The sequence below is a fragment of the Falco punctatus genome, assembly GCF_963210335.1.
Source record: "Falco punctatus genome assembly, chromosome: 12".
NCBI classification, from domain to species: Eukaryota; Metazoa; Chordata; class Aves; order Falconiformes; family Falconidae; genus Falco; species Falco punctatus.
The window spans coordinates 33,616,910-33,631,324 of record NC_137592.1 but is presented as its reverse complement, the minus strand read 5'-3'; the positions used below and the strand labels follow the sequence as shown (position 1 = coordinate 33,631,324).

The 14,415-nt window shown below is 48.3% G+C and overlaps 1 long non-coding RNA gene across 1 annotated transcript; it reads right to left on the bottom strand.

Moving 5' to 3' along the window:
* Positions 1–6,782: 6,782 nt before the first annotated feature.
* On the bottom strand, positions 6,783–12,102 carry LOC308072272. Its single transcript, XR_013931616.1, has 3 exons — positions 11,980–12,102; positions 11,143–11,229; positions 6,783–10,871 (listed from the first exon to the last, which is right to left on the bottom strand). It is a non-coding gene; the product is annotated as an uncharacterized lncRNA (long non-coding RNA).
* Between the last annotated feature and the right edge of the window lie 2,313 nt (positions 12,103–14,415).

The window sequence follows — 14,415 nt, the reverse complement described above, 5'->3', positions numbered from 1 at the left end:
TGTCCTGGACTCCAAGAAACTTCTCGGGGACCAACCAATAGACCAACCAGCCACTGGGCTCCAGTGGAGGAAGCTGTAAGGCAAATGTCGACCTCAAGGGTTCCACCATCACCAGGTCGTGAGATATGACCAAGACTTCAGACACCTAACGTTACTCTTTCCTCCTTGTAGAGCCTAAACAGTCTAGCGATGGGGCTTGTCACATCAGTACTGATGGGTCGGTGCTCTGAAAAGGCAGGAATGACTTGGCTGATGACAGCCGTCATGCCATAGCAGGTGTGCTGGAGCATGAGGGCATCACCAGTGTTCCTGTAGCCCAAATACCCTCAGATGAACAGAGAGTACGCTATCTCCCATCACTTCTAGTCTCACTCCCCTTCTCCCAGGGCAAGACTGATTCATATTCTCTGTCAAAGGCTGATCACTCTTGCTAGCTACTGAGAAACAGAGGACAGCCTGGGCGCCAGCTGACTCGTCCCCGTCAGCTCTGTGTATTGTTTCTACAGGCATCGAAAAGGCTGTGTGGGAGAACCCACCAAAGAGGATTAACAGCTTTGGTTTGGAAGCTCCCTCCCACGGATGCTGCCATAACAAGTCTCGTTTGTGTAATTGCTCTATTCCCCAGTCACGTTGCATCTTTTCCTTCAGATAATGTTACCAGGGTTGCTCTTCTTTATCCTAATGCCTTGAAACTCCCCACTGTTTTGTCAAGTTCTGCTGGAATGAGGCTCAGAATTACAGGGCTGAGGCACTCAGCTCTGCTTATGCAAGCATGCACACACATCATCATGAGCTAACCCTTATTTCATTGGAAACTGAGCTAAAAATCTACTCACTAAAACGCTAGAGCTGAGTTCTGTCCTTGGAAGGCAGAGGCGTACACGCATGATCAGTTTCATTAAGATCACATACCTAGCTGATGCTCAAGTCTCTAGATGGATACCTGAGGAAAGGACCAAGCAATCTCCTGCTGTCCTGACTGATGCAGGGTCATCTTAGCAAGAAGCAATCCAAACAGCAGTCATGTAATTGGAAGAAAACTATCCTCATCTACCACGTGGAGCCAAAGCAGGTGTATGATGCCTTCTCCACTACAGGTCATGCCTACATATAAGACCAAAAAAAAAAAAAAAAAAAAAGAGGGAAAGGGAAAAAAAAAAAGACATCAATATAATAAATTTACTCTTTATGGTTCCCTGACCCATTCCACTTTGATGGTGGAAAGAAGCAACAACAGGAAAGTGACTGGAATTTTAAGCGACAACAGGAAAATTTAGCCATCAGTCTCCTCTTCAGATACCTCTTGTCTCACACTAATTCTCTTCTACCCCAGCTTTAGATGTACCCTTCCTAAGGGGGTACTTCTCAGGGCCTTGAGAGACCCTCAGGCTGGGGTGCAGCCTGCTGAGACACCCACAATGAAAGGTCCTCCAGGCACTCCCCCAGTGCAGCAGCCCCCTTGCAAGCCAAATTGGCAGCATGAAGAGCTAACAGGACCTTCCAGGCGGGAAGCAGGACAGAGCTTACCTTCAGGATGCTTGGGAAAGCATCCAAAGCACCCCAAAGCACAATGCAGATACCCCAGCCTCTACCCCCAGCATGCTTGTCGGATCAGCCCTGGCAACACGTGTAAATCAGACACACTACTTCCAACCCAAGCTGAAGAGGGCAGAGAGAGCTTGCAATTTTGTGTGCCACCTGCCCCCTAATCTCTACCATCCAGAGCGAAAGAAGCAACTTCAAACTGAGCTAGCCCAATAACCTCCAGATGCATCAAGATTACAACACCAGGGCAAATGTACTCACAGTGCCTGTCCCCAAGCCACTCTCCCAGCTGCCAGTGATTCTGGCTCCTGCAGAAGAGCATCTCTATGTCTTATAGCCCACAATCAACTTTTCTTCTCTCCAGTTGCCTGAGCACCGTTTGAAGACAAGCACACACCCGCTGGCTCCCACACCCTGCAGCAAGAGGTCCCACAGCGGAACCGTAGGGTGGCACAGAGAAGCATCAGCATTTCACATTTGCAGCCCAGCTCCTTCGGCGCTTCTCTCCATCTCTGCCACCAGAGCGCACCTGGGAACACCCAGGTGTTCCCCTCACAGCAGAGGAGAGATGCTGCTCTAAAGCAAATGTTCTCTGAAACAAACCCTGACAACCCCCCAAAAAACATATGTACCTCATGTATTACCCCTCCTGCTGCAAGTGAGCAGGCGTTGACTTATCTGAACGGATTCCCCTGCTCTTCGGTCTTCCTGCTACCACAGCCCGCTTGCTAACCTAACCTCCCCTCTCCTTTGCTCAGCTCGCTTTCACTGCACAGACACATACTTGAGCTCCCAAACAAGTTCTCCCTCCCTTTGCGTCTCCCACCTCCCACATCAAGCTCACCTGTCCCACCCTTGGCAGGGGAGGCTGAATTACAGATCTTTCCTTTTATTTAATGTTTTATTTAATATTGCTCCTGAAGAACCAGACTCCAGGGAAATGGTGATTTTGAGAGAACTGTGACCACCAGATGGTGCCTGGGAGCGGACTGGCAAGAACTTCATCAGCCCTCTCAGGCTCCCACAGCTATCCATCAGTAACAAGATTCCTGCTCTCTGGGGCTTGGGCTGGGTTTAATCTGTGCTGGCACCCCTGAGGACACCAGCAGGGTCGTGCCCAGCACCCCAGCAGTCATTTCTGCTGCCAAAGGCAAAACAGCCCTGCAGAAGGTGAGCATCCTGGAAGGGTGATTTGAGATAGAAGAATGAGTAGACCACTATGCTGGCAGAGCACAACCATCCTCATCCCGCCCCAAGGGATGCTGCCAACTGGAAATGGGGAGCATCCTGCCAGGAAGAAAACCCGAATCTTTAGAAATCTGTTTTCATTCCAGTTTGGAGTGAAATTCTGAATGTAACTGTCATGGCACAGAAAGTTCTGAATAAATTTCTTGCTTAAGCTGATTGCTAAATGTCATTTGCTTCGGTTTGAGGAGGAAAACCTCACTTTCATGGTGGTGTATTTTAATCCTGCTCAATCTTCCACACATTACAGAATTCTTTCATTCTAACATCTGTGGAGAAGTCAAGCCCAGAATGTGCAGAACACACACGCTGCATTGTTTAAAGAAAAATGGCACGTTCAAAATGACTCACTGCTACTTCTTCCCCATTAAAAATATAATCAAAACTACCATGTTCTCATAAAAGCATTTGCTTTCCAAAAAAATGGCAATTTCTGATGGCAGGATCTGCTCTCTGGAGAGCTTCCTATTGCACTACAGCTGGAATTCACTTGGAGATGCTGTGCTCTGGACAGAAAATAACCTGGCATCTGCGCCGCCCCTCCCCCCACACAGCATGCTGATCCATGCTCGGCCTCTTTCAAGAACCGTGGGATCATTTAGGAGAGAACCTCACAGATTCCTATGATGGTTTTTCTCATTGCTTTTGCAAAGTAAGGGCGGGGGCCTCAGCTATTCCTTCAAGAATAGTAGAAGAGGAACGTAATGATACAGTCACCACCACTGAGCCGTTTTAGCAGGCGCAGTAACACCTAGGCTGCAGAGTCAGTATTTTGCAGGAGTTGGATACATCCTGCTTTCCTGTAGAAAGTTCTCTGCTGAGACCAAAGGGGAAGAAGTATTAGAAAAAAATGTGCACGCTCCACTGTTCAGAGCATACGTAATTTCCCCTTGTGCTTCAACCAAAAATTTGCATTTCCTACTTTCCAGTTAAATTCGCCCCCAGCTGTGAATGCTGCAGGTTTACTGCAAATAATGCAGGTGTTCCCTGGACCTAACGGGACAGTGCTGTGCATTAAGGGATGTGTTTTGAGATGCTAGATCTGCAGCCCCAGGGCATACACTGATAAATATTACCCCCAAATTATGTTGGTACGAAGTATTATTAAACTGGTGGAATGTGCTGTAAGAATCGCCTGTGTGTGGCCAGGCACACCATTTTCCTCCTTCATTGATGGGAATTCACCAAACAGGTCTTTTATCTTTTGACAGAAGGAAACATGGGAACGTTCAGGGTAGTCATCTCTGGATAGGTGAGTTACACAGATTTAATCAGTTCCCATCAACTGAGCAGCACAACTCCTACCAGGGACACAGATGGCGCAGACTGCAGCATCATGCTTATTAAAGAGCCTGGCTTTGACTTCATCAGGATTAGTGGTGAGATTGCTGAAAAAACCTAAACAATTTAGAAGCACGAGTCACTAAGGATAAGAAATGCCCTTCCAGAAACACCTGAGGTGCTTCTGAAAATCCCACTGAAGATTATTGAGTCTAATGTCCGGGCCAAAGGCAGGGTAGCTCTGCTATGTCCAGTGAAGAATATCTTTTTTTAAAATTTTATATTCCTAAAGGCTATTCAGTAGTGTCGTCAAGTTCTTGACTCCCTGAATGAAGGTTTTTTTTTTTATTTTTTTTAACAAATCATTGTGGTGGGTTGACCTTGGCTGGACACCAGGTGCCCACCAAAGCCTCTCTTATCACTCCCCTCCTCAACCAGTCAGGGGAAAAAAAATATAACAAAAGTTTCATGGGTTGAGATAAGGAGAGGGAGATCACTCAGCAGGTACTGTCATGGGCAAACAGACGTGACTTGGTGATGTTGGTTACCATTCAAATCAGAGGAGGATAACAAGAACTGAAAATCAAAACTTAGGAACACCTCCCCCCTGACCCCTCCCTTCTTTGCAAATTCTTGCCTGAATTCCCTCCCTCCTCCCCAGCAGTGGCACAGGGGGACATGGAATGGGGGCTGTGGTCAGTCTATCACACGTCGTTCCTGCTGCTCCTTCCTCCTCACACTCTTCCCCCGCTCCAGCGCGGGTCCCTCCCGTGGGAGACGGTTCTCCATGAACTTCTCCTGTGTGAGTCCTCCCCCTGGGCTGCCGTTCTTCACACACTGTCCCAGTGTGGGTCCCCCACGGGGTCACAAGTCCTCCCAGCAAGGCTGCTCTGGTGCGGGCTGCCCACAGGTCACAGCCCCCTGCCTCGGGGGGGTCCTGCCCGGGCTGCGGGGGGGGGAGCTGCTCCCCCGGGGGCTCCATGGGCTGGGGGCACGGCCTGCCTGGCCGGGGGCTTCCCCACGGGCTGTCGGGGAATCTCTGCTCCAGCACCTGGAGCCCCTCCTGCCCCCCCTGCCCTGGCCTGGGGGGCTGCAGGGCTGCTGCTCTCACTTAGTCTCACTCCTCTCTTCTGCTGTAATTGTTGCACAGGTTTTTCTCCCTTAGCTGTGCTGTCCCAGACACTGTCAGTGATGGGCTCAGCCTTGGCCAGCGGGGGGTCCCTCTTGGAGCCGGCTGGCACTGGCTCCATTGGGCATGGGGGAAGCTTCTGGCAGCTTCTCACAGAAGCCCCCCCTGTAGCTACCAAAACCTTGCCATGCAAATCCACTACAACCACCTGCTTTCCTAAGTGCACACTGCTCCCTGAACACGGTGACAGGCACATAAATGCTGAGTATGTCCACAAATGCTGTAACTGGCCAGGAGACGTTTTCTATGAACATAGAAATTTCCGTGCAGTAGCACAGAAATGAGTGCTGCCCCCTAAACCATCCCATCAACCACTGGGAGCCACGGGACGATGGACATATTTTTCCTGGGCTGCCCAGAGCACAGACAGAAGAGCAAGAGCACTGTAGAAGAGATGCTAGACCCATGATCTCCACACCTTCCTCTTTCAGGGCTCCTAATTTAGAGGCAACAAGGCACCAACCTCTTGCTGACAGAGTGATGGGGCTGCAGGCAGAGTAGCTGGGAAAGGAAATTTTCTGGCTGTAAGCAACTATCTCATATAGCTAATTGACTTTCACTGTGTTATTGGGTGCTGCTCGGTCCCCTGCTGGTGCCGGTACAGGAAAAGCTCCAGGAAGAATCAATCAGCTGCTTAGCTGAGCATAAAAAGAAAGGTTAGTGTGGCCTCAGGGATGTGGAGGAAAATAACCTGAGAAAATAATTGTTGCAAAGGAAGCAATTCAGCCTGCTGCTAAAACAGCCCTAGCAATAGAGAGGAGTCTTGCTCCATTTAGGGACACCTGAATTTCTTCTGGGGGAACCAATATTTCCAGGTCTCGCAGCAGTGATAATAGATGGAAGAAGCGATTTGTGCCTAGCAGAATTTTTTCCTTCCTGCTCGCTTTGCCAAGGCATAAATCTCTTCCTTATTCCCTGGGTTATGGTTCTCCTCATCGAAGCAGGGAGCCCTTCAATTCAACAGCAACATTCACTTACTCTTCATTTCCATCTGCCTAATGCCACAGGCAGCTGGCAGCCGCAGCCTGCAGGTCCCTGCTCCGGTGGCAGTCCCAGGTCATGGTGATCTCTCTGTGTCTGCAGCCCCCTCTTCACATCAGAGATTTGGGGCGCAGCCTGTTCTAAAGGTGAGGATCGCCTTTCCCTGTACCATCTCCCCTCATTAAGCTGAAGGGCTGCTTCTCCAGCAGAGGACAGCAGCAAATGGTGACCAGCTGGGTGTCTCCACAAAGCACTGTGAATAGAGGGACAGTTCTAGGTCGCATCGCTCCCAGAGCATCACCTCCCCCCCTTCTCTCTGTCCTGTTCTCCAGCCCCTCTGCCTCCTTCAGCAAATCCTGCCTACACCTACATAGCATCTCCGATGGTAAACCATCCCCCCAGGGGAAGGTGGGGTACAACCCCACCGATGTCCAAGGAAGAAGCAATGTCCCTGGCAGCCACAGCCCATCCTCTAGAGCCTAGAGAGTGGTCCTTTCATGGCTGGGGTCCCTCTCCATAGGCACCAGCCTGGCCGGGGGGGGGGGTGGGCGGTGCTGATGCATTCTCTAGAGGTTTGGTTCAGAGCAGCCAAGCCAAAGAGACAAAAAAAATCTCATGCTGCGGTACTGCTTGGGGGAGAAATCAGTTGTGTAGGGGTAGCTACCTGTGCAAAGGCTGCACAGCTCGCAAGCCAGACTCCCCCCCAAACTAACAGCACCAGAGGGGCCAACAGAGTCTTTGTTTTGCTGGATCAGCCAGTTGATAAACTCAGTAGCAGCCAAAACTTACTAAGTAGCAGAGTCCCTTATAAATAAGTAATGCCAAAGAGACAAGGCTGGATTCTCAAATAATAAAGCTGTATTGATCTTCTTCAGTTTTCAGGGAACTGGTTTGCACAGCCAGTGGTTGCCTGCCACTGTGGGGGAAGGCGGGGGGGGGGGGGAAGCAGGGGCGTCAAAGCATCCTCACCCTGCAGCCAGAGTACTGCATCTTCACTTTGGCATTGCTCTTAAGCCAGCTGCATGTGTCCTTTTCTGCACAAATATCTGCAAAATCCCTAAAAACTTTTGTATACCTGTTTCCAAAAAGTAGGCAAATGTAGGATTTATGCAACTTACATTACAGAGCACTTCCTAACAGTAAAGAAGACCGAAGTGCCTTGTGACAGTGCTTTGTAGGCATTGTCACTGGGTTTCACGAGCAAGATAGCTGGGATGGATGAAAGAGAGCTGGTGCTGGCCAGAGGCAGAGGAACGGTGACCTCTTGGATCCCTGCAAGCTCTGCTTTAGGTCACTTATCTGCTGGTAATCAGCCCCAGTATTAATGGCCATTTGCATGGCAGTGATCTACCTAGTCATGAAAGGGACAGGCAGGGTGAAAAGAGGAAAGAAAAGTTGTGGTTAAGTTGCCACAGGGTCTTCCTTTATCCTCCTCTGCAAGTGTGGGCACAGAAGGGTTTGCGGGGAAGAGTCCTGCCGGGTGCATCCTTGGCAGCTGGGTGTGTGAACATGGGGAAGGATAATCCCCAAACCAAAGCAGGGGGCTCAGAGCTTAGGTAGACCTGGTCTCCTTCTTGAGACGCTTCTCTGTCCCCATTGACACCCAAGGCAGCCCAGAGCTGGTCTCCTCTGAATGTAGCCAACATAGCTGGGTGTCCTGCTTGCAGGGCTCAGGGACGTGCACTCTAAGGAGGTTAAAACCATCCCATGATGCTGGTTTCTGTTCCAGGGCTGGTTTGGTCCTGCCTGTCTAGGAGCCCTGTGAGTGAGTTGCAGCAATGGAAGCTGAGCACCTTCCCTGCCAAGACATCCTTTTTCCACCTGGAGCAAAGGTGGCAACTGAATACATTTAACGTTTCCTATAGTAAGTCCTCTGGGAATTGCTCCTGCCTTCCAGCCTCCTGACTTCTCACATTCAAAGTGTGTTTTCAGGCTAGTGTTGAAAGGAAACCAAACCTGTGACCACCCCACCACAGCACAAGCCATCAGGAACATGCTCATCACCTTTGGAGAGACCCTTTGTTTTTTCAGACCTGGGGGAAAATGGGACGTTAAGTCTGCTGCAGCAATAGTCCCCATTCATGCAAAGGACAGGGACCTCAGCTCCCAGAGACAGGGTCCTCTCCTTTGCCTTTCCCATTCCTGAAGGGAATTATGAAGTTGTACCCTTCACAAAGGGCAACTGCCGTTTATGAAGGGTACAAGAACCGCTGGTTGCCTGAATTACTGCCAAGGCACTTCTTTGTTCTTTCGGCACCTGAACTTACTGGGTTTCCAGTGAAGGTTAAATTATATTGCTACCTGGGGGTGGGTTTTCAAATCATCTGAAAGATGCCAGCAGAATACAGAGAAGCAAATCCTCCTCTCCCTCCTACCTCTTTTTGGTTTTTTAGCACTTTGAAGTTTCAGTGCATGCCTTGCTCATACAACTGTACTAGGTGCTTCAGTTGTCCCCAGGGTGAAATCATCTCCTCCTTTTATAAAACATCCTAGATTGTCCGTGCAATATGTTCCAAAGGCATAATGCAGTGAGTGAGGGTTTTTTTGCTTGTCCTCTTCCCCAGCGATGCACTGATTGATCATCCTTTTCATCAACTTATTTCTTGCTTTAAATGAAGTGAAATAACATGGGAAATAAGCCGGGATCTAGACATTGTTCATAATTGATTTGATACAAATATTTGATAGTTCTGAAACTCAGTTGTCTGGGGAGATTGCAGAGTATTTCTCAATACTCGCTCAGAAACTGCTGCTTTTCTTTTTTTTTCCCACAGAATTGCCCCCCTTGAGAGCCTTTACTCCTAAAGTTTCAGCAAATGGACGCAAAACTTTCAGAAAGTAAATCACCTGGTGGGTTGTTTTTTCTCATCTAGACTGTCTTTCAAGACTTGAAATTCTTTTTAAATGGTTTGGGGGTTTTGCCAAGATCTGCTTTCTGAAGAAATGTTCATTTGCTCTGTTCTGTTGAAGGGGTTTGTTGTTGTTTGGGAGGGAGTGAGGACAATATTAAATTAGGACTACAAAATAAATACATTTTTCAATGGTTTCCCATTAGAAAAGATATGATAAAAGAGTCTGACTTATGTGGGAAATGAGATGTTTTCTCCAGATGACAGCCCTCATGTGCCACTCTGGCAATTTCACCAAATAATTGTATTGCCATATCCTACCACAAAAATGAAATAAAAAATTTAATTTTACCAACATTCTCCATTTCTGGACAATTTTCATTATGATAGTTTTTCATTCTTGAAAGGAAGACTTTGCCTCCAGAGCCACTGGGGGGAGGAACTCCCATTGTCCCTAAGGGCAATGTTTAAAAAGAAATGTAAGGCAGCCAGCTTCCTTTCCTATTTTCTAGTACTTGTGATAAATAATTTATATTTTTAAAATGTTTATGATTAAAATCCCCAGCATATGCTAACGCCAGTTCTGTCTGGCTCTATTTTTGTTTATGTATTTAGTGCCAGCCATTGGGAGCAAGAGAAGCAGCACCAATGCACTGCTATGGATTCTGGCAGTGCCCACACATATGCATGCAATGACATGTCATACCGACCCTTTTCAAAATGCATTTACCGGTACTTACTACAAATCAATTATGTTGCATAATGACTTTAGCCTTATCCACACGTGCACAAATTAAATCATCTTGGGTTGTGGTTTTTTTTCCCCAAATCAGCTCTTAAATCTTTCATGAACAGCTGTCACACCACTTTTATTGACCTACAGAGGTGAAAAAAGTCTGGAAATACCAGGAGATGGACTCAGAGGGGAACCACAGGAAGCTTAAATATTTGCAGGAGTGTTAAATTATATGGAGTTCAAGAAATATATCCACTTCTGACAGAGCTTAAGAACTAGAAAAAAAAAAAAAAAAATCTCCTTCTTGCCCAATCCTTAGGGAAAGCAGGAATAAATGAATTATTGAGATAACAATTCCCCATGTTTCTTCCTCTTAGAAAATGTCATATTATCTAAAAAGCACCAAACAAATTATAAAATCATGGAACAGTACAGGTTGGAAGGGATCTCAAAAGATCATCTGGTCCAAGCTGTCATGGGAAAAACAGCCTCGATGAGATTCCCTAGCACTCTGTCCAATTGCATCTTGAAAATCGCAGTGGGGACTCTACCAGGTCCCTGGGGAGGTTTTGTTCCAGTGAATGATCGCTCTTACTGTAAAATATTTCTTTCTTACGTTGAGATGTCCTTTCCTCCTTTAGCACTGCGACACCTGAAGTTGAGTTATAGTAAGTTTTTCCCCCACCTCTAATTCAGTAGAACTTTCTGCCTCAACTCCCCAACATATGAAGTCTAATTTCTTCCCAAAATAATTTTTTAACAATCCAGAACCGAGACTCATCCCACTGGACTGCATATGTATCTGGTTGCATAGTCCACCTTATCATAATACAACGAAGGGAAACAAAGGGATGGTGGATTACTTGCCAACTCTGTGTCCAGCTGTCAAAAACCACGCAGCAATTCAGCAGGACCAAACAGAAAGGAGCAGTTTGCTGCTATCCATGCCTTCCCATCAGTGCTTGTCCTGTGCCCCAAAAATCCTTGCTGGCATCACTGAGACAGAAAGGACACAGAGGCCCCAAACATGTCAGAGATCAGTGACCTAGAGAGGAAAAAGTAGGAAATCAGGTGGAGCAGCAAGAGTTTATGCCAAAACAAGCCTGTGCCACTGGGAGTCAAGGAGTTCAGTCCCAAACAAGCCTGAAGCAAACATGCGGCAGAGAGGTTCTGACTGTGTATTCCTCCAGCCACCAGGACTGTCTGGGACTGGAGCACTTGCTCGTTCAGGAGACACTGAAGGAGCTGGGTTTGGTCAACCCAGTAAAAAGCTGGCTGAAGGGTCCCTAACAGCCTAATCCCTAACGCCCCAGTACCTGCAAGCAGGCTGCTGGAGGAGACAGAGCCCAACTTCATGCTGGTCCATGGAGGCAACAGGCATACATGGAAATGATAGGTTCCAGCTGGATTTAAGGAAAAAAGACTTCATTATAAGGATAGTCAAGCACTGGAATGGGTTGTCTAGAGAGCTGGTCAAATCTCCACCTCTGGAGAATTTAAAGTCCCAATAGGGCAATGCCCAAAGCACCCCCCGTCTGAATTCACTGTTAACCCGTTCTGGACTACAGACCTCCAGATCTGAATGAACCTCTGATCTTGTGTGATACACTAACCTCACTTCTCTCCTGGCTAGAAAGGTTTTTTCCCGGTTTTGTTAGTGTCTGTGCTCTTCCCTCTGCCCACGGTTAGGTTCCTGGAGGGTGATATTACAGGCCAAGAGCTGGGCTGACTGCTCTGTGCAGGAAGAAATGTTTGCTTATTGTTGCTGTAGCTGAAACCACATTGGCACATGTTTCATCTCTCATCGCTAATTTAAGAGGTGAGGAGTCTGCACCAGGTAATTACAACCTTGTGAACTGGTGTGCAAGTTGCTGCCAAGGGGGTTCGCACCGTCAGAACTCAAATCCTGTGCTGCAGGGAGGCACGGTGCTGTTTAGAAGTTACATCACTTTAAAAGACATCACTCCGTAGTCAAGCAGAGAAAATACCAATTGTAAAGTGTTGGGGGACTTGGTATTGGACTATGGTGAAAATCTAGATAGGAACACTCCTGAAAGTCATAGCAGTAACTGCTTATTTCTCCCTAATAAAGCAATTATGGCTGTGATTGATGAGCTGATGAATTCTGCTCATAAAATTGAGACAGCTTTTACCAAGTATAGGCATCACAGGCATCTCATCATCCTATACCTCGTCCAGAGTGTTATGACCTGCAGCAAAGGCAAGCTGCACACCACTGCTCAGCCAAAGTGCTTAGCTTGTGTGAAGCCAGGAAACTGAAAAGAGGGAAAATAATGCTTATTCTACTGGGACAAAACCAAAAAAAGAGAGGTAGGAAAAGGGGTCCCTTAATGATGGGTCTGCCAGGTGGGGATGGTCCCAGAGAAGTTCAGGGTGGGTTTGGTTGAAGGTGCCACATTAATGACATGTCCATGTATTTTGAGTTGAGGGGGCTTTGCCACTGTTCGTCCCAGGCAGTGCGCCCAGGGGGGTTGCTCCATCAAGCTCTGCAGAGGCCAGGACATGTCTAGGAGGTGGAGAAGTTACCTACCCCACAGAAGACCAAGCACCTCCCCACTGGAGCATGGAGGTCCTGCCACCATTGACCACAGTGAGACACGGCCCCAGAGCTGTGCTTCCCAGAGCTCATCACCCTGCACAGGCAGGGAGGGCACAGGAGAAGCCTCCCAGGGCTGGCAGTGTCACAAGGCACATAAGAAAGTCACTTGCTGGGGACACTTCCCTTGACAGACACCACCTCTCTGCAGCAGGAGTGAAACAGCTCTGGAAAAGTGTCTCCAGCCTGAATTATCTGGAAGCACCTTTAGCGACAAATCCTCCAGCAGCTGGCTGCTTCAGCACAGTCTGCTGTGAACACCCTCCTGAGCACCATGCCTGCTCGCCGAGCAGCGGCGTGCACCGTCCCAGCGCAGCGTGCACCGTGCACCGTGCACCATGCACTGTCCCCCGGCACGGACCACCCGCAGCGGGCTTGCTGTGCAAGAGGCACACTCAAACTGGCTCTTCGCGAGTACTCAGCCCAGTGCGCAGGTGGCTTTTGGAGGAAGTGAGTGAACAACAATTGCCGATATGTTTAAATGAAATTCAGCTTTTGCACTTTGAACATTTTCAGGAAGCGAGCAGAGGGGGCTGAGCCGCCCAGGAGCACACTAGCACGCTGGAATCCAGCCCCTGAGGGCTAGTGTCAAAGGGACCTGGAGGTCCCTGAAGGGCATCGGGGTAGGACTCAGTAGATCTGCGTAACTGCAGCTATGGGGAGAACCATAAGGGCACAAACCAGCAATGGTCACCATCCACGAGGAGCAAGGTTTTCCCATCACCTGCTGGTAGGGAAAATCAGCCAAACCCCAACCCTCAGCCACGTGAAGCTGGTGGCTCCTGTAGTTTTTTAACCTTCACAGATGGGAAGGAGCATGTTGTTTACAGCCACAGCTCCTAGTTTCGGTGGTACGAACACGTTAGGCGGCGTGAAGGTGGGTAGGGCCGTATGTATGAAAACAGGAATGTCAGGAGCACGTTGCAGTCAGCTGGGGGAGGTGGGTTTATGATTCAAAGACACTGGATAGCTGAGGCTATAAACTACCCGGGTTCATTATTTCTTTTAATCTGAAGAGCCCTATCTAACCTTAAACGCCTGTTTAGACATGTTGTGTGGGTCCTTTACAAAATAAGGGAAAAAGCCTTTTTTATCTCCACAGAGGACGGCTGCACAGCAAAGGGACTGCTGCAAGACTGGGTTTGGGGCTGGAAGACAGGGATAAGCAGTATCCCCACAGGAGAAAACCTGAATTACTCACAGCTTTTTTATCTGCATGCATCCTTCCCCTCCTTCAGCCCTGGGGCTTTCCTGATGAGCTCTCCAGGAGGAAAGGCACAGTTTTGAGCGGTGTTGTTGCTGCCCTATTTTCCCCTGGGGAGGAGATGGAAATGGACATCTCTGCCTTGGTTTTTTGATTTTTCCTTATGACAAGCTCAACAGAGGCCACGCTGTACCCTGTTTGCCAGCGCTGCAGGAGGGATGCACCACGGAGGTACCACCGAAGCAGCGCCTGGCTGCAAACATTGCACAGGGACAGAAACCGCAGGGGGGAAGACGATGGGGGAGACATTACCAAGCTGTGGGAGAAGGGTGAGGGAACACACAAAGGCACGGTGCGGCCACTTGGCTGTGGGAGGAAAGCTGTGCTCGCGCCTTCGCTGAGCTGTGCAGGTCCCTGTGCGCAGGCACGTCCGTGGCCTGCTGGTGGCAGGCGGGATGATACAATTTGCAGTGAGAATGCAATTAGATTTAGGAAGAAAAAAGGTTGCATAATAAATTTGCTGGAAACAACGTATTTTTCAAAGGGGCTGACATGAGTCACAAATTCCATGAAATTTGTTCAATAGAAATGGGTAGTTGAGATGTTCCATTTCACCTTTTCTTAATGCATATGCTTCCATTCTTCTTTTTGAAAGGAGACTTTTATTTCATTTTCATATTTTAAAGGAATAATAGAAGGAGTTAAATAACCTGAAAGTTATGTGAGCTATTTTATCACAAGTCAGATGTTGCAAAAAGAAAGAAGCAG